Source organism: Dipodomys merriami, unplaced genomic scaffold (assembly GCF_024711535.1).
Source record: "Dipodomys merriami isolate MVZ:Mamm:240054 unplaced genomic scaffold, mDipMer1.0.p SCAF_1, whole genome shotgun sequence".
Lineage (NCBI taxonomy): Eukaryota > Metazoa > Chordata > Mammalia > Rodentia > Heteromyidae > Dipodomys > Dipodomys merriami.
Genome location: NW_027202270.1, coordinates 51,875,076 through 51,902,890, shown reverse-complemented (window position 1 = coordinate 51,902,890; position 27,815 = coordinate 51,875,076). Strand labels below are relative to the sequence as shown.

Below are 27,815 nucleotides of genomic sequence, written 5' to 3'. Positions count from 1 at the left end.
CAATATCATTAGCATATTTTTAAAATTAGCAAATTTTCTTAATATCATTTACTAATATGCTATTTCTTTTTTAAAAGAATTAGTTTGGGTGGGGTATAATGGAGTCAACTCACTGTATTTAATATGTACTAGATATGTATTATCTCCTTTGATTTATAGACTTAAAATATGCATTTTAAATTTTGGTCTTAATCTATAGACTTACACTGTTTTTCTGAATCATTTGTTTTTAGAGATTGCAACAATTGGATTTGGCTGATTGCATCTTAAGGATACTAAGAAGAGGGTGTGACCATTTCTTTCATTTTTTAAATTTTATTGTAAAGGTGATGTACAGCAGATTACAATTACATAAGTAAGATAATTAGTATATTACTTTTTGAACAGCATTACCTCTTCCCCCATTTTCTTCCACTTCCTTCCCCTTCCCCTCTCCCCAAGGGGAGTGTCTACTGAATATCACAACATAATGTCTAGTGAATATCACTGTTTAATTGCTTCATCCTTTTGCCCACATTTCTGTGACTCCCCAGATCATATAAAATTGTATAAAAGACAGAGGGTACAGAGATTTAAAAAACAAAAACAGAAACAAAAAAAGAGTGACAACAGGAATAAACCAAATGAGAGAACAAAGAAAAAAAATTGCAAACAGTACAATAAAAACAACTCCCTTGTTTCCATTTCTTGGAATTCATTTCAATAAGCATCATTTTATATAGTCATATGCACTTTACTATTGAGCCATTGTGATTCTCTCTACAGAATTTCCTCCTTGGTTCTTACCATGCTGTTTAATTAATCATATCCAAGTGTAATTGTTTGTATTTTACCATACATTGGATAAACTTGTAGATTTATGGACAGTGTACTTATTACAAATGAGGGAAACCATGCAGCCTGTTCCTTTGGTTATGGCTTACTTCACTTAATATAACTTTTTTCAAATCTTTCCATTTCCTTACAAATGGGAGAATGTCATTCTGTCTTCTGGAAGCATGGAATTCCATTGAGTTTGCATACATTTTCTTGAACGATTCATCCACTGACAGGCATCTGAGTTGATTCAATATCTTAACTATGATGAACTGTGATGAACATGGTTGTGTGGTGGCATTAGTGTTGGCTGATTGTGGCTCTTTGGATAAATGCCCAGAAGTGAGATTGCTGGACCACAGGGAAGTTCTATGTTTACTCTTTTGAGGAATCTTTATACTTCTCTCCAGAGTGGTTGAACATTCCTACCAACAGTTTAGTGGTGTTCCCTTTTGGCCACATCCTCACCAGCATCTGTTATCATTCATTTTCTTGATCATGGCCATTCTAACTGGGGTGAGGTGGAATCGCAATGTTGTTTTGATTTGCATTTCTTTTATGGCCAGAGATGTTGAACATTTTTTCATTTGTCTACTGACCATTCTTATTTCTTCTTCAGAGAAGTCTCTTTAAGTCTTTAGCCTACTTATTGATGGGCTTGTTGTTTCTTTGAGAATTTTTTTCGGTGTGTGGGGGGGGTAACTTTTTGAGCTTTAAGTATATTTTAGATATGAGCTCCTTGTCTGATATATAGCCAGTATAAACCTTCTCTTAATAAGTGGGCTTTCTATTTATGCTGCTAGTTATGTCCTTTGACATTCAGGAACTGTTCAGTTTAATGAAATCCCATTTATTCAGCCTTTCTTTGATTTGTGGATTTTTCTAGACTTTAGGAAGTTTCATCCTATGCCAAGGAACCAAGTGTTTCCCCTATCCCTTCCTGTAATAATTTCAGAGTATCTGGTCTTACACTGAAGTCTTTGATCCATTTGGAATTGAATCTGGTGCAGGATAACACAGTTTAAATGTGGTAAAATTGGATGGTACCTATAGGTATAAATGTGATAAAATTGGATGGTACTTATAGGTATTTTTATGCTCTATTGCTTGAAGTATTTTGTCAATTACATAAGAGTTGGCAGAATTAAGACAGTTGAGTTTTCTCATCAAAGACAGAATAAGCAGAAGAATAAATGAGGAAGCCATGTGGTTCTGTAGTCTCTTGTCTTCAGCTCTGAGAAAGTCAATGCTACTGCTGTGGCTATGGGGGCAAGGTACCCTGGGAAGGGAAGGTCCCAGAGCCATTTAGATTGATTATAGAACCATTTAGACTGACTATAAGGAAGAAGGAGATTTTCTTTTTCCTTTTCTGTAGCAAATTATTGTCTTTAGCAAATACTGGGAGATAAAGGAACAGTGAACAAACGATGGGACAGTCTCTGTCTGATGCAGGTTGTAGTACTGAATGCAACCAGTGACTGAGGACTTTAGAAGCCCAAAAATTCTAAATAGAAAAATAAACATAAACAGGCACTTGATATACCAGACATTTTTATTTCCTCTATATCTATCTTCAGAAGATATCTTTCATTTGAGTTGATTGTCCATGTGTTATCGGCAGGGCTTCATTTGTATTTAGTTACTGGCCAAAGACAAAAGGTAGATGATTTTAAAGCCACATTATAAGGATCTACCAGATCGAAATATACTGACACATGGTAAAATGGAAAGAAAATGGGAATCCAATCATCTGCATTTGTAGATATAAAATACATTCAATTTGTAGCAGGAAAAAATGTCATTTTTAGTATATACCTCATAAGCATTAATGACAGACTAGCAGGATATGATCATATATGGGAAAGAAATCCATAAAACTATTTTGTACTTCTGTTATGACGTTTTACAGATAAGGATTTCTCTCACTCCAAAGCTTTGTCTACTCTACCAGTATTATTCAGAAATGATGGATAGTTTCCTTCAAGTCCTGTTTTGATATTTTCAGAGTCTTTTTCAAGTATTTAAATTCATTGGTAACACTGGATTTTTTGGCATGTTTAGCAACACTTGGAATCCATTCCTTTCATCTTGATGTATTACAAAACACAGAGTATTAAAATCTGGAGATTTAAGAACTTTTACAAGGTGGGATTGGCTTACATAACTGTGAGCTGGCACAATCATTCATCTTCAGAAGCAGAAGTTTTATTTTTATTTTATTTTATTTTTGCTGGTCCTATGGTTTGAAATCAGGGCCTTGGGACTGACCCTAAGCTTGTATTACTGAAGGCTAGCACTGCATCATCACTTAAGCCACAGTTCTACTTCTGGCTTTTTAGTAGTTAACTGGAGATAAGAGTCTCATGGACTGGGTTCAAACTGCAGCCCTCATATTTCAACCTCCTTGAGTAACTAAGATTATAGGCCTGAGCCACCCATACCCAGCAGAATCAGAAATTTTAACAAAACAGATTTGGCAATTGGATTGTCAATCCTATAATTGTGCCTAGAGTTTTCTATTGTCAATTTCTTGTCTTAAATTCTTTTGCCCAGTCTGTTAGATTATGTATTGTTCAAAAAATTACTCCTCTATATTGCAAGATTATTTCTCCCCACCTTGTTGACAGCTCACTTGGCCATATAACATGCTCTGACCAATGGAATAGGGAGCATACTACTTCCAAGCAAAAACACTGATTTATCATGTGGCTCTGCCTTTTGTCTTTTTCCTTCAACCAGGAGAGGTAGGCTTGACCTGATGATGCCTACTCCTTCAATTAAAAGCCAGCATGAGGATGATGTGGAGCAGAGCTGAAACAGAATCAGGGTATGTGTACAGCATAGCCATAAAGTAAAAGATTTGTCCTGTGAGCCCCTGAGATTATGCTGCCATTTTCAATCACAGTTGAACTCAGAGTAAGCTAACACATTCAGCCTTTTAGCTCCTTGGTACATTTCATTTTGTTGAACATCAGCACAACCTCCTGCTGGCCTGAAAAGAAAGAACATTTGATGCAGTGATCTAAATCTGAAATTCTTTTGAAAGGAAAATGAGCAGAACAAGATGGAAGGGTCCAATTGTTATGTAAGATGGCGTAAGAATTTCCCTCTTCCTTTCACCCTCTAGAATAAAAATATTAAAATTTTTATTAATTCAGTCTCTTCATGTACCAAATATTTTTCATACTTCATCACTTTGAAAACACTCAAGAGTACTAAATGTGTCTTGTTCATCTCCTCAGATTTCAAATTAATAAAATGAAGCTTTGAACTTGGAAATTTAGCAAATATAGATGGAGATAGACAGACAGACAGACAGACAGACAGACAGACAGATAGATAGATAGATAGATAGATAGATAGATAGATAGATAGATAGATAGATAGATGTGTGTGTATGTGTATGGTTAAGTAATTTTTTGATAATGCCTTTCCATCATTGAACTGTTGTTCTTAGGAAGTTTGTGTTTCATGATAATATACATAATTCTGAGTTAAGATAGATCCATTTTTGGATCTGTGAAATTCCATAATAAAATTTTGGTTTTATTCCCCTCACAAGACATGGAAAAATGAGATGAATAGGATACAGGGTGGTTCTTATTTTTTAAAATAAAGTTTCATATCATCTATAAAGCAAGCTTAATAATTGAAACTTTTTTTTATTTTTAGATTATGATCTTTATTTTTTATGAATGAGTATTTTCCTACAAGAAATGTTGGTAGTCACATATATTGATATAGAGTAAGTTCTGGAATCATTAGGCAACATGATGTCCTTCTGTATGTTTGGTTTTATTTCAATCTCTCCATATGAGATGGCATGCATGTTGAAACAATAAAAAATGGATCCTGCATATGATTCCTCTTTAACATGAAAGTCCTGCTTCGTGTAGAACCTAGTCTTGAGGCAGTCTACCTCAAGGGAAAATTAAACACACATTGAGGGCTTTACATTTTTAAATGGACTTTTCAATTTCACTGTATACATAATTGGAAAGTAATTTTGTTCTTAAATTTCAAGATCATTATTTTAAATATAAAATGTCAATGTTTCTTAGGAGTCAACAGATAAATTGTATACCATAAGTCATAATAACTAAAAAAAATCTTGGTAACACTCATTCTTATCAGAATTCTCAAATTAACAAATAAAATAAACACTAGAGAAGAATCCCAGGGTAAAGAATGTTGATAGGGATTTTTTTAAGTAGTTATGATCCTTTCCTCTTTATAATGTTTTATTTTATATTGCTTGGCATCTAAGCCTGATATTTGGCATCTAAGTCCAACAGAATATATGTTTCAATTCCTAGAAAATGATGAGTAAGGTATAAAACAAAGAAATGGCTATGTTGTGTCTAGGCAAGCAAGACGATAGAAATTCCACCAATCGTTTTGTAGCCTGTGAATAGTAATTGAGATGGGTATGGTAGAGATCACTGGGACTGACACACCTCAGGGAATACCTGGTAATTGGACTGAGCCAATGACTACCCCTGAAAAGAAAGGACATTATGGGCAATGTGTGTTTAACTGATTGTCATGACTAATAATAGTGGTAATTAATAATAATATAAGAAACAAACAATCTAATAAATCAGGGCAAATTGCATATTAGCTAAGACCAGCCCAGAAAAGGGGTGAAGAATGAGTACCACTTTTTATTCCATAGGTCCAGCAGCACATCCCCAAGTGCAAAGAATACCCTACTTTCTGAACTTCCTGATACCAACAAGAAATTCTTCAATGAAATGATTTTCTCAGTAAAAGAAGCAAAGTTATGTTCTACATATACCACACTGAGAACTCTAAATGATTTACATATCATATGTAAGCTTCAAACATCAATGAATATATATATTTTGAGGCCTGCTTGTCTAGAGGAATCTATTAGGTATGACATATCAAATTAGAGTTTTAAGAAGAGTGTTCTGCATAATAAATGCCTCAAGGTGACTTACCCTTTTCACTGAAGGTGAGAAACTATAGTAGACTGCTGCTTGGAAGTCACCCAGGAGATAAATGATCCATTTATAGCTAAGGAACACCTGAACAGCTCACTCACCACAGATGATGCAATATTTTCCAATACAAGAATTACTATAATTTTTGAGGTAATAAAAGTCACAGATCATTCAGAGAAGGATTAAAAACATTATTAAGAACATCTTCAGAAAGAAAGAATGACAGAAAAAGCATAAGGGCTTCTAAAAACAAACAAAAAACCCAAAGCAGGAATACAGAACCAAGTCCAATCCCATAGACTTTGTAGGAATTCCATTATTTCTCTTTGTTTTAATTACCTTAGTTGTAGTTCCTCATCTTTATTGGTAATTAAATACTTTTCAAAAGGACTCATATGCTGCTGGGCACCAGTGGTTTATGCCTGTAAGAGATCTGAGGACTGTGTTTCAAAGTTCAAAGCCAGCCCAGGAAGGAAAGTGCATAGACTCTTATCTCCAATTAACCACCAAAAAGCCAGAAGTAGGGCTGTGCTTAAGTAGTAGAGTACTAGCTTTGAGCTCAAGGACAGCACAAGGATCCATGCTTTTTCTTTTGAAGAGCTGGCAACTAAAGTAGTTTGCTAAGGAGATAAGAGTCCATTTTTACTCAACTACATTCATAGATCTATGCATTTAACAACAAAATAATTAGAGTTTCAGTAAAGAAGGTACCCCAAACTCTGAGAAAGAATTTTGCATGAGATCTAGAATCTTATTTTTTAGGTAACAGTTATAAAAACATGTGTACAACTTCCCAGTGATTCATGAAGCCGATTTCCACCTCCCTATAGATTTATATCCTGAAATCAAGTGCCCAGGGAGGTGGAACTTTGAAATTCTGTTTTTAGATATGAAAAGTAATGTGGCCATTTTTGTCACAAGAAAAAAAATGTGAACATGATTGTTGTTTGGGGACAAATAGAAGGACAACCAATACCCTCACATTATATACAGTCATAACTGGTGTTTTGTGAAATAAATCAAAGACAAATGACTTATATCTCTTTAATTCAATCAATACAATGGGAATAAAATGATAGTTCCCAAAACAGATCAAGAAGGAGTTCTGAGCTTTAATAAGAACTGGTGAATTAATGGCTTCGGAGAAGCCCTTGCTATGCTTACAGATCAGAACAGAGTGAACAAGCTTATGACTAACACAGAGCAAGGTGAGAGCACCAGAGCAAGAAGGAAGAAAAGAGACATAGCTACAAGGGCAGAGTCTTCCCAGTATCGTCAGAAATATTTGAAGAAGATATCAAGGTTCTACTGTCATTCATGTCACATATAATATGTATGTACATATAGGTATATATATATATGTATACATGGGATCATTTCTGGGTCTTTTTTTCTGTTGCATCTGTTCTTGTGCCAGTACCAAGCTGTGTTTATTACTATGGTTTTGTAATAAGAGTTTGAAGTTTGACATTGATATTCCTCCGGCTGTTCTTCCTGCCAAGGATTGTTTTGGCTACTCAGAGTCTTTCATTATTCCATATGAATTTTGGATTGATTTCTCTATGCAGCCAATACATGGAATCAATATAGATGCCTCTCACTGTATGAATGGATCAAGAAAATGTGAGATAGACAGATAGACAGACAGACAGAAAATGGAATTCTATGCTTCCATCAGAAAGAATGATATTGTAACATTAATAAGGAAATGAAAAGACTTGGAAAAAAACCATATTAAGCAAAGTAGGCCAGACCCAGAGAAACATATATTGCATGGTTTTCCCTCATTTGTTGTACCTATAAATTCACAAGTAAACACACTGGATGGTAGAATAAATACACTGGGACATGATAAATTATACAAGTCTCAGCATTCACACAGTGTGAGACCAAAGGAGCATATCCGTAGGAGAGGAACAATAGCTATGTGTATATGATCAAAAATAATATTTATTGAAATAAACTCCAGGAAATGGAAACAGTTTTTTTCATGTTGTTGTTTTTATTTTCCTTTCTTTTTGTCTTGTGTGTTCATTTATCTATCTTTGGGAGGATAAAGGAATGTACAAAAATGTTGGGACAAAGGGTAAGCAAATGTAGCAGTGATAGTCACTGGACTTTATGAGCTAATACAAATTTTGGATGGGGAAGGAAGGGAAAAACTAGAACAGAGTAAGGGAATAGGTGACATTGTTCAAGAAGAAATGTACTCCTTTTCTAACTTATACAACTATAACTCCTCTGTACATCATCTTTACAATAACAATAAAAATGCATTAAAGAAATCCAGGCTTAAAAACTAAAGCTGTGTTCTGAATGTGAGGATGATGAAGATGATGTGTGGTTCCAACACCTACATATAGTTCCTATTCTCCATACATAAGTAGCAAAGATCTTCAGTTCTTCAGGCTTTCTTTTTAGCTTAGTGACTACATACTTTGTTTCACAGAAACATTTTCGTGTAATGAAATGAGATTTATCAATTCTCTGACTCCCTAGAATTCTATTCAGGGAGTTTCCCAACATTGATAAATTCTAGTGTTTTCTCTACTTCTTCCTATTGAAGTTGCAATGGTTCCAGTCTTACATTGAGGATTTTGATTTACTTTGAATACTGCAAGATGAGAGACAAAGATACAATTTCAGTCTTCTGTGTATGGATATACAATTTTCCAACTTGATTTGTTGAGGAGTCTGGCCTTTTTTTTCTTTTAGCATATACTTTTGGTTCCTTTGTCAAAAATCAGATGGCTGTGGGTGTATTGGTTCCTTTCTGGGTATTTTAGTCTGTCCACTGGTTTTAAGTTCTGAAATACCAAGACACAAGTAACCAAGATAGGGATTCCTTGCTGTTTTTTTTTTTTTTTTTTTTTTCCAGTCGTGGGGCTTGAACTCTGGGCCTGAGCGCTGTCCCTCAGCTCTTCAGCGCAAGGTAAGGGCTCTACCACTTGAGCCACAGTGCCACTTCAGGTTTATTGGAGATAAGAGTTTCATGGATTTTCCTGCCCGGGCTGGCTTTGAACCGCAATCCTCAGATCTCAGCCTCTGAGTAGCCAGAATTACAGGCGTGAGCCACTGGTGCCAGGCTTCAATTTTTTTTTTTAATGATTGAATTTTTAGGTCATCTTTGTCAGTAAGAGGCAATTTGACAATCTATGAAATATTTTTGATCCATGCTTAGTTTATTCTGCATATACAGAAAGTATAGTATTGATAGAGGCATGGCCGTGCACATACACACACACACATATTACAAGCCCTTTTTATTGTTATGTTTTATTATTATTATTATTATTATTATTATTATTATTATTATTATTATTATTATTATTATTTTGTCAACGACCCTGCTTCCTCTGTGTGTAACTCTTGTTGAGCCAGGCTTTACTGATTCTTCCTTGCTAACTGCCAAGAAGTATGTCAAATTTCCTCAGCACAGAATAGCTCAGCCCACATCCATTAAGATGATCAGTGCCCTAATTTGACATTTTGCAAAGGACAAGTTTTCCTTGGTTTTCCAGAACTTGCTGACAGAGGCTTTCAAATTTAGTCAGGAGGCTTCTGAACTCGGAGCTTTATGCCGAATGCTGCCTAATCTGACCTAGTTCCACCCAGGGAACAGGAAGCTAAAGGAAACACTGGAACTAAGTTGATACTAAGGAAACTTACTGGGCAAATGTTAAAAATCAAAACGTAAACCTTTTTTTTTTTGTAATTTTTTACCCAAATAATATTTCTCTGGTATTTAGGCAAGTTCTAATCCTTTGGAGATTAATCCATAAAATGAGGATAATGCCTCTTATTGGCTTTTGAAAATAGCTGTAAAGAAAAAAAGAGCTCTATTCTGTTATTCATATTATGGCATCTTTCGATGAAATTATAAACTTAAGGGCTAATATCCAAGCCATTGGTCACATTCAGATAATAAAAGAATTTCTATATTTAAGGCTGTAATTAATATTTCAATTACCAATCCTTTCTTGAGAACTTGGTTACTAAAGTATCTACCAGCATCAACCTAGAACTAGGGTAAGCTCTTTTGCAAACTCACTGTGGTATAAGAAGTGTACACCTCTCACAGGATATTCCAGGTGAGCCTGATTTCTGGTCCATGAGCCCTCCTCAACAGATCTCCATTGAAACACAGTTGGTTTTGCCTTTGCTTCAGAATACTAACTCTAACTATGTGAGAACTCACCCTAAGTTCCTCAAGCCTGCTATTCTCACAGCCCTTCTGAAGTTCCATTAGGCACCTTCTCTTTGATCCTCAGACACTTTCATTCCTATGTGTTCTGCTTCTTATAAATCAACTTCCTTCTTGATCCCTACTTTTGTAATTCTTTTCTTGAAACTTCCTTTGCACACTCCTGCTCTTAGCCCTCATTTTCCTTCTCACTAAACTCACTGTGCTCCAATTCTTAGGAGCTCTGAACCATGTTTACATTCCTGAAAGATGGCTGTTCCACCTATCAGATATTATTATTCCGAAGGCCAGCTCTCTAGCCCCTCTTCCAAATATTGCTACCATGGCTAATTAGACATGTCTTTGCAATTGTTTTGATGATGAAGGCCATCATCAGTTCTCAATGTTACATTATCAAATTGATAGTCAGACTTTTTCTTCTTACTAGTTTAAATCTCTACTAACATTTTGAACTATTATGAGCCACTAGGATGAGTTTCTCTGGATCTTACTTTCAGTCCATACATCAGATGACTCTCATCCCTGACATTTTTAAAGGTTGTTCTTATAAGCTAGCACATCACTTAGGGCACCCCAGGCCTAGTTATTTTCCTGTGTGAGTCTTGATCTTTGGAAGTTGATAACCTCCTCTAATTTTCCCATAAGGTTTGAGCTAGTTTCAAGGAGGGATCAAAACACTAGTCTGTAAACTATTTATTTATTACTACAAAGAATATAAATTGAATAGACACATCAAAAGGTACCATCATACTAAATATGAAGACACTACTATGCAATATTGCCATTAGGTTAGCAGTTTATGTGTAAAGGGCTGTGTGTTAATTTGAGTCTGCAAAGTGCTTATTCACTAAAACATTATGTACAGGGAAAATTAACTGGACTGCAGAAACTAATCTAGACAAGAGGAGCCAAATTGTTCACAAAACAATTCCCGAGAGGTAGTATGACAGGATTTCCAAACGAGTTACAGCATGTCAGTAGCTGGGGTGGTTTCAGGGTCACTGGTTGGTACACAAAAATAATGACTAAGGGACAGGTGATTAGTTAAGGCATCATTGCCCCAGAGTCAGGTATCAGTGGTCCAGTTGGGTCATCTGTACAATGACCCCAACCTAGAGTCAGGAAGCAGAAACACATGATTCAGAAAAAGAAAGTTGGAGATAAATGTAGATTCCAAGATGTATTGCAAAAAGACTTTGCTGTAATTTTTCACTCCTAAGTAAGCATATGGTGTTAATATGCAAGTCTTCTGAAGGGAAAAAATTAAAGAAACAATTTGAGGAAGGGTGTTTAGTTTTAAACCATACCATACTGATTTTATAGATTATATGCATCATATATGTTAGTTTCAGGTTAAGTTAAAATAAAAAAATCACAATTACTATATATATATTAAATAGAACAGACATTAATATAGAATATACATATTCTATATTATTTTATGTACTGATGATGAGTCAACATGTTATGTTTATATCTTTTGTTATATTTATTCATCTATCAACACTGTCTTACCAACAAATCCAGGGTTTAGTTTCATGCTAGTTCAAATCTTGGTAATTGAATTTGGATTTTCAACTTCAAGTATGGACGTTTCAGTTTTTATAACAAATAATAACATGTTCTGCTTAAGATATACAAACAACTGGAAGGGTTAACAGAGTAAAATAACAATAGCTTTCAATTATGTAGAAATATAAAATTTTATTTCTTAAGACACACATTATTAAAAACATTTACAAATATACTCTTGCCTTTATCAAGCAATATGAGATGTGTATAGGATGCTAAAACCTTTTAAACTTCAAAAAGCATGTTTTCTTGTAGTTATATCATATTTCCTTTTAAGCAGTTATGTTAGTTATGCATATATTTGTGAATGTAAAAGATGGTTGAGATATCAGGCTTTGTTTGGAAAATACCTTTATAACATGATATGGGACAATGTCTTCAAAATAATTGCATAAAAAATTCTAAATGTTGATCCAAGGAGGAGAGATTGCTTCAAGTCCAAATAGGGCCTTAGAAAGTTCTGAGTGTGAAAGCCATATCTCAAAATTTTGCTTTGTTTGGTTCTACCAGAGACACTGTTTGAAGGAATGAAAGAACCCTTCACCAAGTATTGTATAAATATTTAATCTCCAAGTCACTCCAAAGTGGCCCTCAGCTATGGTTATAGTTGGTATGATAGAGGGAAATGGCTTAATTTAGCTTTTAATGAGAGCATCTTTCCTTTATGATTTTGTAGTTAGTGATTACAAAATGATCTTCCCCTTACTTCACTTCACAGTTTTCTTCCTATCCTTTGATTGACTATAAAACAACTTTTCTTGTTTTTATAATTTAAGTATTACCTTATATCTATTATTGAAATAAATTTAGAGTATTTAACCCATCTGATATCCTTCTAATCCTGTGGATGAAAGAAACAGAGATTAAAAGACCTACCCAAAACTGATGATAAATTTGAAATTCAACAAAAATATATGTCTAACTTGTGAAAATGTGTTAATAGCACTTACAACAAGAATTAGAGCCATGACACAATCACTTCAAGTAGTGAAAGCTTGTTATCAGGATTCAAAGTACAGGAGACTAAGACATATCTCAAGAATAACACATTCAGGTCCTAAGTAAAATGGGATGTTGTTCTTTGTTTCCTACAATCAGATACAAAGTTCCAGACACTCTGTGATTCTTTAGGTATCTTATGTATTGGGACACATTTGCTTCTGTGATTCTTTCACTATTTTGGGCTTCATTCTCCTTCATTTGTTGTTTCTCTCAATCTCTACTCTTCTGTATTATTTACTGCAGCACACTTGGTTAGATACTACAATGTGCATTTCTCTATAACTTGTTAGATTGGTAACTTCTGAGAAGAGGAAATGGTGGATAAGGTCCACAAATGAGAGGTTTACCATATACCACTTTCAACATTTTGAAATCCATACCGTGCATTTATTCTTAACATGAATTTACTAAATAAAAGGAATAAAACAATCCTTAAGTGATAACATCATGAAGAAGATGAGAAAGTGAAAAGGAAATAAAACAATAATTAAATGAATGCATTAAATGAGTGAAACAAACAAGATATGTTTTCAAAATCAAGATTTAATGCAGAATTTTATTAAAGGTAAACTGAAAAAATGACAGAATATTCAATCATAGGCTAAGTAAAAATTATTTAAGAATTAAAAGCAGGATGCAAGTCTGTTAAAATATACCAGATGTTATATTTCTTGTATTAAATTTAGAGATGTGCAATCAAAAAGCCAGAAGTAGAGGTGTGGCTCAAGTGGTAGAGTGTCAGACTTGAGAAAAACAAGCAAAAGTGTGAGGCCCTGATTTCAAGCCCTAGTAGAATGCACACATAAACATACACACTCACACACATATCCATACACACAATAGAGGTATGTGATACATGTTAACAAAGTAACACTGTACTTAATGGACATTAATTGAAGATAGTTTTAGTGGTCTAGAGCCAATGGGAAATAATAACAATAATTAAAATAAAAAATACAGATTATGAAAAATCTCATAACTTAAAATAATGCAGTCTGAAGTGGCATATTCTAAGCCATGCATAAAACTTTAATCACAGAATAATACATACAACACGTTATCAAACAATACACCTAAAGGGTAAGGACATTTAGTAATATTTCTACAAATATTTATACTAGTGGAGAAAGCAATGATTCATTTTTTAAAAAATCATAAACTTTACATTCATTTAAATTCTGGTGATGTTATTCATTCAAAACAGCTTATATTCACAGCAATGCTCAAGAATTCATATCCCCCTGAAAAATACTGAGGACCCAGAAATCCCAATAGGGATTTTACTCCATAAATAAAGAATCATGAACAAATTCATTCTTCTACCTAAATCCATTAATCAGATTGTGGAACTATGACAAATATGAAAAATGTTTCCCAAAACACAGAGGTTCTAAAGGCTATAGGGTCTTCTGTACTAAATACACTACAAATAATTCCCAAATACTAACTGTCAAGAAAACCTGATAGCATTTTTTTATTGAGTCTACCATAATAGTTCAAAAATACTGTCCAAAATCCTGGTAGCATTTTTATTGAGAGTATTAAAGAGAGATCCATTTTTTGATAGACATATAAATGTAGCCAATAAAACCTTTTAACATTACGCAAGAGCTTTTTTCCTTTTTTTTTTTTTTTTTAACATGGACCTGTTATTTTGCCTCTTACAGTAATTAACTTCTCCACAGGCAAGCATGCTTCCCTACAAGGTAGGTATTCCCAGTTCCTCCTGTCTTTAATCACCATAGTCTCACTAGCTCAGTCCTGACAAGTTAAATTCCACACATGCAATTTTATTCTAATTTACAGAACTTTTAATTACCACTGTAACCCATGATTTCAGAAAGGAGACTGGTGTGTCCTGCTGATATTCGGACCCCACTTAATCTTTGACTGATTCCCATAATCAAGGAAGCAAGCACTTTATCAAGAGTCAGTAGAGCTCATCACAATCTTTTTTTTTTCCTTACCTACTTGTTGATACTCAAGTCACCAAAGTGCTTGAAGATGTTTTATCCTTGGAAGTCACTAAAACAATGAACTGTGAGAATATCTTTCCACAACTCTTTGACTTTATATGAGCTTGACTAGCTGAGTTTCTAGATGATCATAGAAAAAACAGCATGCAGGGGTCTTGTCAACAATCATGATATACATAATAATTTAGCAGGCATTTGTCAGATCAATCTGGGTTTGTCTTTAAGGATACTCACTATTATATTTGACCTACCTTGCATACGGTAGCTTGATAAAATAAATATTTACCTGTAAAGACTTTCTGACCAATGAACTTATTGCATAGCATTGAAGAATGATCATAAACATTAGACAAAACCTGTATGAACTGATGTTGTTTAGTATCCTACCCTAGAGGTTCCTTTACTTTGAAGATTACAATCTTAGGTCATTTCAATAAAAAGTCCCAGGATCCACATCTGGTTGGCAGTTAGGAAGGGGGAAGAACACTTAAATGAATGGGTTCTGTTCACCATTTGTTCTGTCTTTTATTTGTTTCTTCCTTACTTACAAGCCAGTCAGCCACTTTGAGCTCAGATAATACACTGATACTTGGAACTAATATAAAATGAAAAAGTTGCTATATTATAAATATAAAGTACAGATATTCTAATCTTAAATCTGAATATCTTTAAAATCAACTATTAGACATTTTCCTTATTCCTACCTTCTTATAATAGTTTCATTTTCAGATTCTTAAGCTAGAGCTGTAATATAAAGAAATTAATACTTCTGTAAATGGATTTAATAATGACAAAACTAACACTCTGCATTTCAGTTTGACCCATTCCTAGTAAGGTTAAACCAAGATTCATAATCTTTATATAGTAATTTGCTTCCTTACCTGTAAAAAATATGATGGATATGGATAGTAATAAGTGATAATATATAAAAAAGACTTTGTGTTAGAGGTCAGAAAATATTTTTGTCTTTGAAATATTTATAGGTTTAAGTTCTGTGTGTTCTTATCTCTTGAGGTTTTCCTTGAGATCTAGGCTTAAATGAACCATAAAACTCAACCTCAACCTCATCTGGCTTGGACAAGCTTTACATGGTATGTGCTCAAAATAATAAACTTGAAATTTAGCCCAAATTTGTTGAAAATTCAAATTTCATAAAATTGTCAAGGCCCTGAAAACATAATTAAGCTTGTGATAAGCATAAGCAGGTATGGAATTTGTTTTAATTAGGAAAATACAAATAAATTCCTACAGTCTAATAGAAGAAAATAGTAAATTATCTTTTCTTATCCTGATTTCTACAAAGACAAATGATGATGATAGCAAAGATAGTTAGCATTGAACATTTAAATGATAGCATTTTAAATAAGAACTTGGGTTTTTCAATGAAACCTCCTCAAAATACTCAAAACAGAATAAAATAGGGTAAGTCTGGTGCTGTTGGCTCACATTTGTAATCCTAGCTACTCAGGAGAGATCTGAGATCTGAGGATCCCGGTTCAAAGCCAGCCTAGGTAGGAAAGTCTGTGAGTCTCTTATCTCCAATTAACCATCACAAAACTGGAAGTGGTGATGTGGCTCAAGTGGTAGGGCACTTGCCTTGAGCTGAAGAACTCATGTACAGCACACAGGCCCAGAATTCAAGCCCCACAACCACCAACAAAAAAAAGAAGATAGGGTAAGAGAAAAAGAAAAGACTGTTCTCTACTTTTTAGTTAGCATGATGCTTGATATGATCTTCTCATCAGCACCAGATGGTGAAAAGATCATTTTTTCGACTCATTTCAGAGTAAGAATAGGTCCAAAGTACAGAGAAAAAACTAGAAAATATTTTACTGAATATAGATGTTTAAGTTTAAAACTTACTTTGTGGGGTGTGTGTGTGTGTGTGTGTGTGTGTGTGTGTGTGTGTGTGTGTGTGTGTGTGTGTGCTGGTACTAAATCTTCAACTCAGGGTCTGGGCAATGTCTCTTAGCTGTCTTGCTGAAGGGTCCATTTCTGGCTTTTTCTGGTTAGAGTTAATAGTGTCATAGATTTTTCTACCTGAGGTAGCTTTATACTGTGATCCTCACATATCATCTTTCTGAATAGCTAAGATTATTGCCATAATAAGCCTTAGGCACCTAGAAACTTTTACCTCTTGAGCATAGCTGACTGAATGGAAGAGGAGTTGAATATAAGAATGTGTAAAAATTTGGTAGGAATAGCTCTTTGGTCTCAGGGACAGAGGTGAGATGACGAAGGGAACCTCATCCTTTGGAAAGTTTCACAATAAGACGCACACGTTGCGCCGCCACTGCGGTTCTAAGGCTTACCACCTTCAGAAGTCGACATGTGGCTAATGTGGCTACCCCGCAAAACGCAATGAGAAAGGATAACTGGAGTGCCAAGTCCAAGAGACAGGTCGGATGAGGCACCTAAAATTGTCTATTGCAGATTCAAGCATGGATTCTGTGAAGGATCAACACCCAAACCCAAGAGAGCAGCTGTTGCAGCATCCCGTTCATCTTGAGAATTTAAAAGATTAGCCATACAATAAATGTTCTGGTTTAAAATAAAATGGTAGAAATATGAACAACTCTTGGCTGAATGAAATTTATAAATCTCAAAAAGATTTATTTAGTGTTAGATTTTGAGGCTCAAATAGAGATGAGTTTAAAACAGTAGGAAAAAAAATAAAAAACTTTGATCCTTTAGTCTTGAAAAGAAACCAGTATCTTAGTTGCTGAGAATTATTTACAACAGTTTTCAAAAATGCTTATTCTGTAATTTCAGTGCAAAGTGATCCTGTGTTGATAGCTTATTGTTGGTATTTTAAACAAATTTTATTTGTATATTCTAATTGGGTATAGTTTGAACAGCTAGAATTTGGGGGAATGACAGCAAATAGGTGGGGGGCAATTGAACTAAATATTATACCCAATAAGCTAGTTCAAGGGGATTATGTGTTCACTAATTGAAATCTTCCCATCAGTAAGACTGAATATAAAAGCTTTTCAGAATATGAACTTACACTGAGATGATGAAAAGCTACAACCATCAGGTATCTGATGATTATAAAATCTATTGTAGAATGGAATTTTGACAATTATAGAAGTCATTATAGTTATAATTCCTTTTTAAAGGAGAAATATTTTATATCATGATCTACATGATTCTTTAAAATAACTTATAATATTTCAGTCAGGAGCCCTGAAAAAGAAGTCATTTATAAAGTGTGCTTGCCTTCCCTGTGAACATTGTTTTTTCCTTCTCACCTTTCTTAATAGGCCCCTATAAAATTAAGAAATACTATGGTTTTTCTGACTGTCTGAGAGTTAACTTGAAATGATCATCTTTGCAAATCAATTTAAAAACATTTTGCTCTAAAAATTCTTTAAAAGACACTCAACACGGTCTGTTAGACTTGCACAAAGGAAATGCAAATGCCCTTGCAGCCTCATTATTTCATAGCCCTCAGGGAAGTCCTGTATAACAATGCTACTAAGAGCATTTTGTAGGACTCTTCATGAATAAAGTTTTATGATAGGTTCTCTGAAATGTGTGTTAAGTATCATGTCTGATATGGTACCCAGTAAGACACAGGTTGAATTTCTCATGTTCTCTACCTTTAACTTGGAACAATGATCTTTATTCTGACATGTGATACTCTAGTTGTTTATGCCCTTTCTCCAATTCTTTTTCTATCTTATACACATATATTTTTGCACCTAAGTAAGCTGCTTAATATATGATCCTTTCATATGTATATAAAATATTGCATACCAAAGCCATAGGACTGAGTAGGAAGAAAATTAACATAGTTAAATTAACATTGGTTCACTTGATCCAGCAGGTGCAGCAGGCATCTACCTTCATCCTTCTAATTCTACCATTTTCACCCAAAATTTAAGTTGGACATTTTTTTCTAATAGAGTTTCTTTTTTTCTTTTTCTTTTTCTTTTATTGTGAGCATACTGTACAGAGGGGTTACAATTACATGGGCAAGGTAATGAGTACATTTCTTATCAAGCATTGCAGCCTCCTCCTTTGTTTACCCTTCACATCCCTTCCCAGCCTCCCCCCGCCCCCCAATCCTCCCTGTCCCCCCACCAAAGTTGTAAAGTTCGTTTTCGACATGACAACTTGTACGTTTCATTGTTGCAAGGATACAGGGTCCACCTGTATCCTTAAAAGACTTGTTTTTCCCCTTCTCCTCCATAAATTATACCATCAAATATAGTGAAAGCAGGGGTTATACTGTGGGGGAGGGACATACAAAGCAACAAAGAAATAATCCTTTAAATGCGTTAGAAACAAATGCATGAAAGAAAAAAAACATTTAAATACATATCTAAGGGTTCATTTTCCTAACATCACATTATCTGACCTTTTCTGCTTGACTCATACATATACTAGATATTGCAAATAAGGGAAACCATGGGACCTATGTTTCTTTGGGCTTGGCTTACTTCACTTAATATAATTTTTTCCAAGCCTTTCCATTTCCTAACAAGTGGGGCAATGTCATTCTTTCTGATGGAGGCATAGAATTCCATTGTGTATATATACCACATTTTCTTGATCCATTCATCTACTGAGGGGCATCTGGGTTGGTTCCATATCTTAGCTATGGTAAATAATGCTGCAATAAACATAGTTGTGCTGGTAGCTTTAGCTTCTAATAAAGTTTCTATGTAGCTATTTTCCTTCTATAAAACATTCTAAAGTGTCCTTTAAATTCTGGAAATACAATAATGAGTAAAGGAGATGTAATGTTACTAGGAAATACTAACAAACCTAAAGCCAATATACCCTCCTTAATCTTTCTGAGGTAAAGACTGTGGGGTCAATTTTTTGGATACACACTGAATAGCCTGCTAAGGAATATGGAAATATGACCAAAAGCAAGGCAAATATCCATTAATTCAATAGCTATTTCTGCAGCACACAATTCTACATGTTATGTGTTCTTCCAGACTGATGGATATATTAGTGAATAAATACCAAAAATCTCTTTCCATTTAAGGTTTACATTTAGTGAGCTAGATAGACTGTAAGCATCATAACACATAACTTGAAATTACATTGGACAAGAAGTAAATTAGATATACCAAACTTGACAGAAAATACTAAAAAGCAACATATTGCAAAGGAAAATTGGTAGCAAAGGCAAAATTAAGCAATGTGCAATAAAGAAGTTTTAAGAAATCAAAGATGATGAGGATTGAATGGAGAGAAGAGAGCATCCCTTACTGAGAGTCAGGTAAAACTTGAAGATAGAAAGAAATCAGTGAAATGAGAGAAATGGATAAGTTTTCTTAATGAGTATGCTTAAATTTTATACTACTGTTGACCTAGAAAGACTGTCAAAGAAGTACATCTCTGGTTTTAAACATGTAACTTCCACATGGGACTTATGTGTTCCTAGGAATCTTAATGAAGTTAATTAAAAGGCAAACCAGCTCTGGATTTAAACCCTTACTATAATAGTAAAAATTTGAGAATTATAAATGACAGAAAACCAACCTTTACAAAGCCAAAGAATAAACAAAACACAAAGGCACATTAGCTTCAGGCAAGCGCCCAACCAAGATGGTGAAAGTAGGATGGCATGCAAGGAGAGTAAAATCTAGATGAAGTTTGTCTCTATAACATATAGGTTATAGGGGCTGGGAAGGTGGCTCAGTGGTAGAGCGCTTGCCTTGCATGCTCAAGGCCCTGGGTTCGATTCCTAAGCTCCACATAAGCAAAATGAAAAGCTGGAAGTGGCGCTGTGGCTCAAGTGGTAGAGCGCTAGCCTTGCGCTGAAGAGCTGAGGGAGCCCAGGCCAGAGTTCAGGCCCCACGACTGGACCCCCCCCAAAAAAAAATATATATATATAGGTTATAGTTTGTATATTAAATGAAATATATTCTTGAGTAATTCTTGATAGTTTTAGAAAAGAATAATACATTATTAGACTGAATAAGCTTCATGTTAAAGTGAAAAAACAGAATTATCAAGTCACAGATTTTGTATACCAGAGTATTTGTAAAATGCTTCCCAAGTTAAAATCATATTTAATGAATGAATTTACAAGACATAACTATGCCAGAGATAATTTATAGAGGAACAAGAGACACATTAAATCATTTATTAAGGTTAAAGTACAAGTTAATATATATACATGCATATATATATATATGACATTGTAAGGATTTAATTTATGTGATTATAATCAGCAGTTAAACTTTTTGTCAACTTAGAAATTTTAGAGGATGTATAAAAGAATGTATCACCTTGGAATTAGTTTTATTCAAATTATCATGCATACAAATGAGAAAGAAAATATGTCTCTTAATATTTATGTAGAAACCAAACTAAATTTATAAGCTTTTTGAGCTTATTTACTTCCTTTTTTCATACTATACTAAATATACTTTTTCATTTTTTTTCCTTTTTTAAGTCTAATTTACTTAGTTCTGAAGTTGAGATTTTTTTTCTAATTATCCTTTTATGTCTGAACTCACTAAGAATTAGTAGACTTGTATTAAACTTCTAGGGCATGTTGAAAAAACTAAAATTAATTTAATATTCAGGACAATAATAATAATGAATTACTTCCTGAGCACACAATTTTCATTTAATATTCTTTTACAATCACTGTACATTCTCAAAAAAGGTATTCATTGGTGTGACATTCAGTCCCATCAGATTTCCAAATGTCTCAGTTTCCTTGTTCTAGGTTAGAGATTAAAAAAAGAAAAACAACTGTGGTTCAGTAAGTCCATTAACTTTCAATGGAAAAATTTCCATTACAATGCCATTAAATATTTCTACCACTTTTTTCCCAATAGCAAATTAGTAGTATAAAATTAACTACAATGTAATAGATACTCCAATATATTATTGACACTTGTCACGTTTTAGAACTTATCAGCTTAGGGCCTTATTTAATGTTTTACTAAAGAACACCAAGTATTTATATGTCAAGCTATGATTTCATATTCTGAAAACCACTTAAAGAACAGTTGTATGTTATGGATTTTATTTTTTCCACCTGAAGAAGTATTCCAACTTGGGATTTAAAGTCCTCATTAGAATGTTGAATAAGCACAAGTCACAGTAGATGAACACCTGATTAATAATAGAACCCCACTTCATAATAAATTTAACCATTAAGGATCAGCATCATTTTTTTAAAATATAAAAACATGCTTATACTGAAGCTCTATCATGATTTCTACCTTTCTTCTTTGCTCATTGTGAGGCTATAGCACAGTTAGGGGGAATATTATAAGATCCATTCTTTTGGGTCATCCTGAAATCATATATGTTTTGTTTAATTTGGTCTGGCTAGATAGAGAAAATACTCATATACAATTTCAATTTCCCTTAACAGTTTTGTTCATGATTATTTTCTAAACTTGAAATATAACTTTTAATTTCACATAAGTGCATGCAGATGGGAACTATGACTTAAACCAGAGCATGTGGGAACTCTCTCCCTAAAATAAGAATCAAGAGCAGAGACTGAGAAGGGAAAAAAAAAACAAAAAACAAAAACAAAAACAAAACAAAACCCCAAACCTGAAGCTATTGGGTACTGCATTTTACCCAAACCGTAGTGTAAAAGTAAATACCACCAAGGTTGAATTGTTGAATGCCTAATGTTCTTTCAACAATTTTCTTTTCATTTATGTAAACTGGAGTCAGTTTTGTTGAAATCTCAAACTCTAATTCTGTAATCTCCCAGTTGGTATCCTTGAGGCACTGCTGCAGATGGGACTACTCCATTTTTATAATTTTTAAATTAGTTTGGAACAAGCTGCTCACCCTTTGCTAATAAGATTTGCTAGATGAGTGACTTTGGGTTCAAGGATTAATGTTCCTTCCTGCTTAGTTTCCCTTTGTACTTTCTTCTCCTTTCTAAAATCTTCATGTTTATAGACGGTCTGTATTTAAGTTGTAAAAGACTTAACAGAAAAGCAAAAAACTCACATGTGTGTTAAAAATAATTATGTATATTCTATGCATTTTAACTTAGAAAATTTTATTAAATAATAGTTTTATTTATAGTCTTTGGAATAATCTATATTGATCATGAGCATAAAAGTATTATGAAAAGGGTAAGATATTCTCCAAATGCACACCAATGAGCTCACTGGTTTATCTGTAAATGATAATGGTATTTATTGTTTCACGAATCTATCATTAGAAATGGACTTTTACCCCCAACAACAAATCCTCAAAGAAACAACTGTCCTATTAATAATAGGCTAAAGACTTAAAGAGAAACTTCTCTGAAGAGGAAATAAGAATGGACAATAGACACTTGAAGAAATGCTCAACCTCTCTAGCCATAAAAAATGCAAATCAAAACAGCATTGAGATTCCACCTCACCCCAGTTAGAATGGCTATAATCAAGAACTGTAATAACAACAGATGCTGGAGGGGATGTGGCCAGAAGGGAACCCTACTGCATTGTTGGTAGGAGTGTAAACTTGTTCAACCACTTTGGCAAGAGATATGCAGTTTCCTCAAAAGACTACACATAGAGCTCCCTTATGACCTAGCAATTCCACTTTTGGGCATTTACCCAAATGATCACAAACAAGGGTATAGTAAAGCTACCAGCACAACTATGTTTATTGCAGCATTATTTACCATAACTAAGATATGGAACCAACCCAGATGCCCCTCAGTAGATGAATGCATCAAGAAAATGCTATATATATATAAATATAAATATATATATACATATGATATATATATATATGTGAGATATATCTATATATCTATATATCTATATCTATATATCTCACATTTGTTAGGAAATGGAAAGACTTGGAAAAAATTATACTAAGTGAAATAAGCCAGACCCAAAGACACATAGGTCCCATGGTTTCCCTAATTTGCAATAATTAGTGTAAGTCTAGGATAATCTTACTAGACAAGAAAAGGTCAAAAGCTATGTACATTTGACCATATAAGACGATGCTAAGTGAAATGAACCCTAAGATAGCAACACAAGAGGTTTTATCTTTGTGGCTGTTGTTTTTAATGTACTGTGTGATTTTTTTGGTTTGTTTCTTCTGTATGTTCTTCCCCCATAGTATAACCCCTGTTTATACTGTATTTCATTCTGGTGTCCTACATCTTTTATATACATGTTTCTAATTTGAGGAGGGGGAAGGAAATAACAAAATGCTGAAACAAGGATACAGGTTGACCCATTGTAACAATGATATGTACAAGACAATATGTTGAAAATGAACTTTACAACTTGGGGTGGGGAGGGAGAAGTTGAGAAAGAGGGAAGGGAAGGGATGGTAGGGAAAAAATAAAAGAGGGGTAACAATGCTTGATAGGAAATGTACTCATTACTTTATTCATGTAATTGTAACCCCTCTGTACAGTATCTTTATAATAAACTATAAAAAAAGTAATAGACATTTATACAAAGTGTGTGTCACCAATACAGTGACTGCCATATTAAAGGAGGAGAATGTCAAGAAAGAAAAAAAATTGAAAACAGGAAGAAACCTTCCTGTCTCAGGAGGAAATTTAATTATGGCAAAATAAATACTCTGAGAATCAAATATTAAATAGTTCATTCTTTCTGACTGATTAGATTCGTTATTTGTTCACATCAAAGTTCTATAACTGTATAGGTCTGTTTCTTGATGGTCTATTCCTTTCCCTTCAGAAATATTCTTTTAGGTTGTATGATCCAGGAGTAGTTTCATTGTGATATTTCCATGCATACATATAATATGCCCTGATTCAGCTCACCCCCTCCATCTCTCCTAGTCTGGAATTTATATAAGACTATGTTTACATAAGACAAAATAAAAGTTTTTAACATGAGTTACATAAAAATAAATTCTAGATGAACTTAATTAATGCTTAAGTATGAAAAATTCAAAGTCTTTAAGAACTTTTGATAATCAAAATATATCATTGAAGTATATCACATTGAAAATGTGAAAATAGCTGTGTGCTGTCTGTGACTCATGCCTGTAAATCCTAGCTACTCAGGCAGCTGAAATCTGAGGATTGCAGTTTGAAGCCAGCAAGAAAAGGAAAGTTGTATGAATCTTGTATCCATCCAATTAATGACCAAAAGCTAGACATAAAGGATTGGGTCAAGTGGTAGAACAATGGACTTGAGCAAATTACCTCAGCAACAGTGTCCACACCATAAGTTCAAGCCCCAGGACCAGTGCATATGTACACGTGCACACACACACACACACACACACAAACACACACACACACACACACACACACACACACAGAGAAAGGAAGGCTACCAATATTTTCAAAAGAGATTAAATTTTTGCAACATATGAAGTTGACTAAAATTAATGTTCCAATGTCTACATCTATATTTATATAAAATGACCAAAAGAACCAGTTATTTTCCCCAAAAGGAAATCAAACATAAACATAAAAAAGGGGCTCAGCAGCATTAGTAAGTAGAGAACTAACAATACCAAAACAGAATACTATTATATAGTTTTTGAACTGGAAAAAAATTAAGAAGTTAAAAAATACAAGTGTTTGAGAGAATATAGATCTATGAATACTCAGAAATTGATGAAAAAAAGTAAACAGAAAACAAACTGGCATTCTTATACTTCACAACTAGAGATTAAGCATATCCTAAGTAAATGCTCTCCAGAAACTTCCCAACATACAATAATTGTATTAATGTTAATAGATATAATGTTTACAAAAACAACAAGAAATAGTTCATAAATTCACTAGCAGAAGAATAGACACATTATTATAGGCTTGGCAGAGTCACACAGTGACACATCTTGTATAAGTAAAAGGATTTCAACTTTAGCTTCACTCAATAATATTGATAAATCTTTAATATATTATACTGAATAAAAATTTAAAAAATTAAAAACATGTGACAAAAGAATACATACATCATTTTTATAGATTTTGAAAATAAGTATAGCCAAACAGCATACTGTCTCAGCCTATGTCTGTTTGTGAAATAACATTACAGGAATGACAGAATAACAATGGGATAGTGGGTTAGTGACAAGGGGCAGAGACAGGGGATACAGGACAGGGAAACCAGAGGTCCTCTCTCTGGTAACCAGCTTGTTGTTTGGTTACCAGTACAACTGGAAAGTTATATTTACTAGCTACCCAGTAGAGGTGTTTTTTTTTTTTAAGGTGATGTACAGAGGGATTATAGTTACATAAGTCAGGTAATGAATATATTTCTTTTTTAACACTTGTTCTCTTGGTTCTCTGTTTTTTATTTCCTTCCAAATCCGTCTCCCACAAGTTATATCGTTCATTTTCAACATAATGTCTAGTGAGTATCATTGCTGCATCTATTCATCCTTTGTCCCACCATTTCTGTGCTGCCCCTTACCTTCCTCCAAACAAATAACCTTACACACAAGACAATAAAAAAAATAGTGACAAAGTAGAAAAAAACACCAAAAACAAAAAGAGAATAACAGAAAAGCCTCTTGTTTGCCTTTCTTTACAATGTCGGTGTGGGGGGGGGGGAGGGGGGTATGATTGGGTGGGGGGGAGGGGGGAGGCTGGGAAGGGAGGTGAAGGGTAAACAAAGGAGGAGGCTGCAATGCTTGGTAAGAAATGTATGCATTATCCTGCCAATGTAATTGTAACCCCTCTGTACAGTATGTTCTCAAATAAAATAAAATAAAATTAAAAAAAAAGATCATTTTATATTATCATATGTGCATAGCTATTGAGCCTTTGTGATCCTCTCCTAAGATTATCCTTATTTGGTCTCACTGTGTGAATGATTAGAGTCCTGTTTAATTTACCACATTCAAGTGTAGTTTTCTGTCTTTTACCATTCATTGTGTTTTTGTATAGATTTATAGGGACATTCTAATTACTTCAAATGAGGAAAACTATGCAATCTGTTTCCTTAGGGTCTGGCTTACTTCATTTAATATAATTTTTCAATTCTTTCCTTTTCCTTGCAAATTGTGCAATACCATCCTTTGTGATGGAAGCGCAGAACTCTATTTTGTATATATACCATATGTTTTTGATCCATTTGTCAACTGAGGGGCATCTGGGTTGATTCTTTAAATTAACTAAGGTGCAGAATGCTACAACAAACATGGTTGTACTGGTAGCTTTAGTGTGGCCTTGTTTGTGTTCTATTGAATAAATGTTCAGAAGTGGAATTGCTGGGTTGTAGGGAAGCTCTATATTTAGTCTTTTGAGGAACCTCCATAGTTTTAAGAGTTGAAAAAGTTCTGGAAATGAAACTAATGAAGGCTGAATAATAATATGAATGCATTCAATAGCATGAAAGTGTATTTGGTATACTTCACATTGGTTATGACGGTAAATTTTGTTATGTATCTTACAACAATAAGGTTTTATTCATATACATAAAAATTAAGGATAAGAGAAATTAAATTGTTGTAAAAGGTCAAGATACCATATACCTACTATTCAATAGTTGTGGCATTAAGAAAAATTAAAAATGAAAGGGAATAAAAGTAACATCTTAGACAATGAATCAATGACATTGGCACTTGCTTTCATAAGAAGAGATGGGAGAGCCAGGTGTGATAACATCCTTGCTATATGGAAAGCATTAGGAATATCATGGTCCCAAGCCATCCCAGCAAAAATCAACCCTATTTAAAACATAATCTAAAGTAAAAAGGCTGAAGATATGAATCAAGTGATAATGTAATCATGCCTGAGTTTAAACAAACCAACAAACAAAGCAGAAATAGAAGAAATCCATTCATACACAGAGGTGGAAGCACAGTAATATAGGAATAATTAAGGCAACTAGTAAAAAACTAAAGTTAATGAACATACAACAGACATTTGATGAGTGGATAATTTCCACATAGTTGATGTTAAAAATATATTTATTATATATTAAGCAAATAAATCCCCAATTATTTCCAATTGCAAGTTGTGTGCTGGTGGCTTATATCGAAGATTGTATCTCTTAGGAAGCTGAGATCTAAGGACTATGTCTGAGAGCCAGTCTAGGTAGACAAAACCTTAAGACACTTATCTGCCATTAACAAACCAAAAAGACCGAACTATCGTGATAGCTCAAGTAGGAGAATACTAGCCAGAGCAAGAAATAGAGGTCTTGGGTTCAAGCCTAGTTACCAACACACACACACACACACACACACACACACACACACACACACACACACACACACACACACACACACACACACAAAATAAATAAATTGCCAATTTTCTGTAATCTAATGTAGCATGTTGTCTTACTGCAGCTTTCCTAAACAGTATTTATTTGGAATCCT

At 34.0% G+C, this 27,815-nt stretch overlaps 1 protein-coding gene and 1 pseudogene across 5 annotated transcripts in view; one reads left to right on the top strand and one right to left on the bottom strand.

The window, feature by feature from the left end:
• The window catches only part of Kcnh7 (potassium voltage-gated channel subfamily H member 7), a 467,602-nt gene that overhangs the window by 356,624 nt on the left and 83,163 nt on the right, over positions 1-27,815 (bottom strand). The gene's annotated exons all lie outside the window — the stretch shown is intronic.
• On the top strand, positions 16,769-17,046 carry LOC138836262 (large ribosomal subunit protein eL37 pseudogene; annotated as a pseudogene).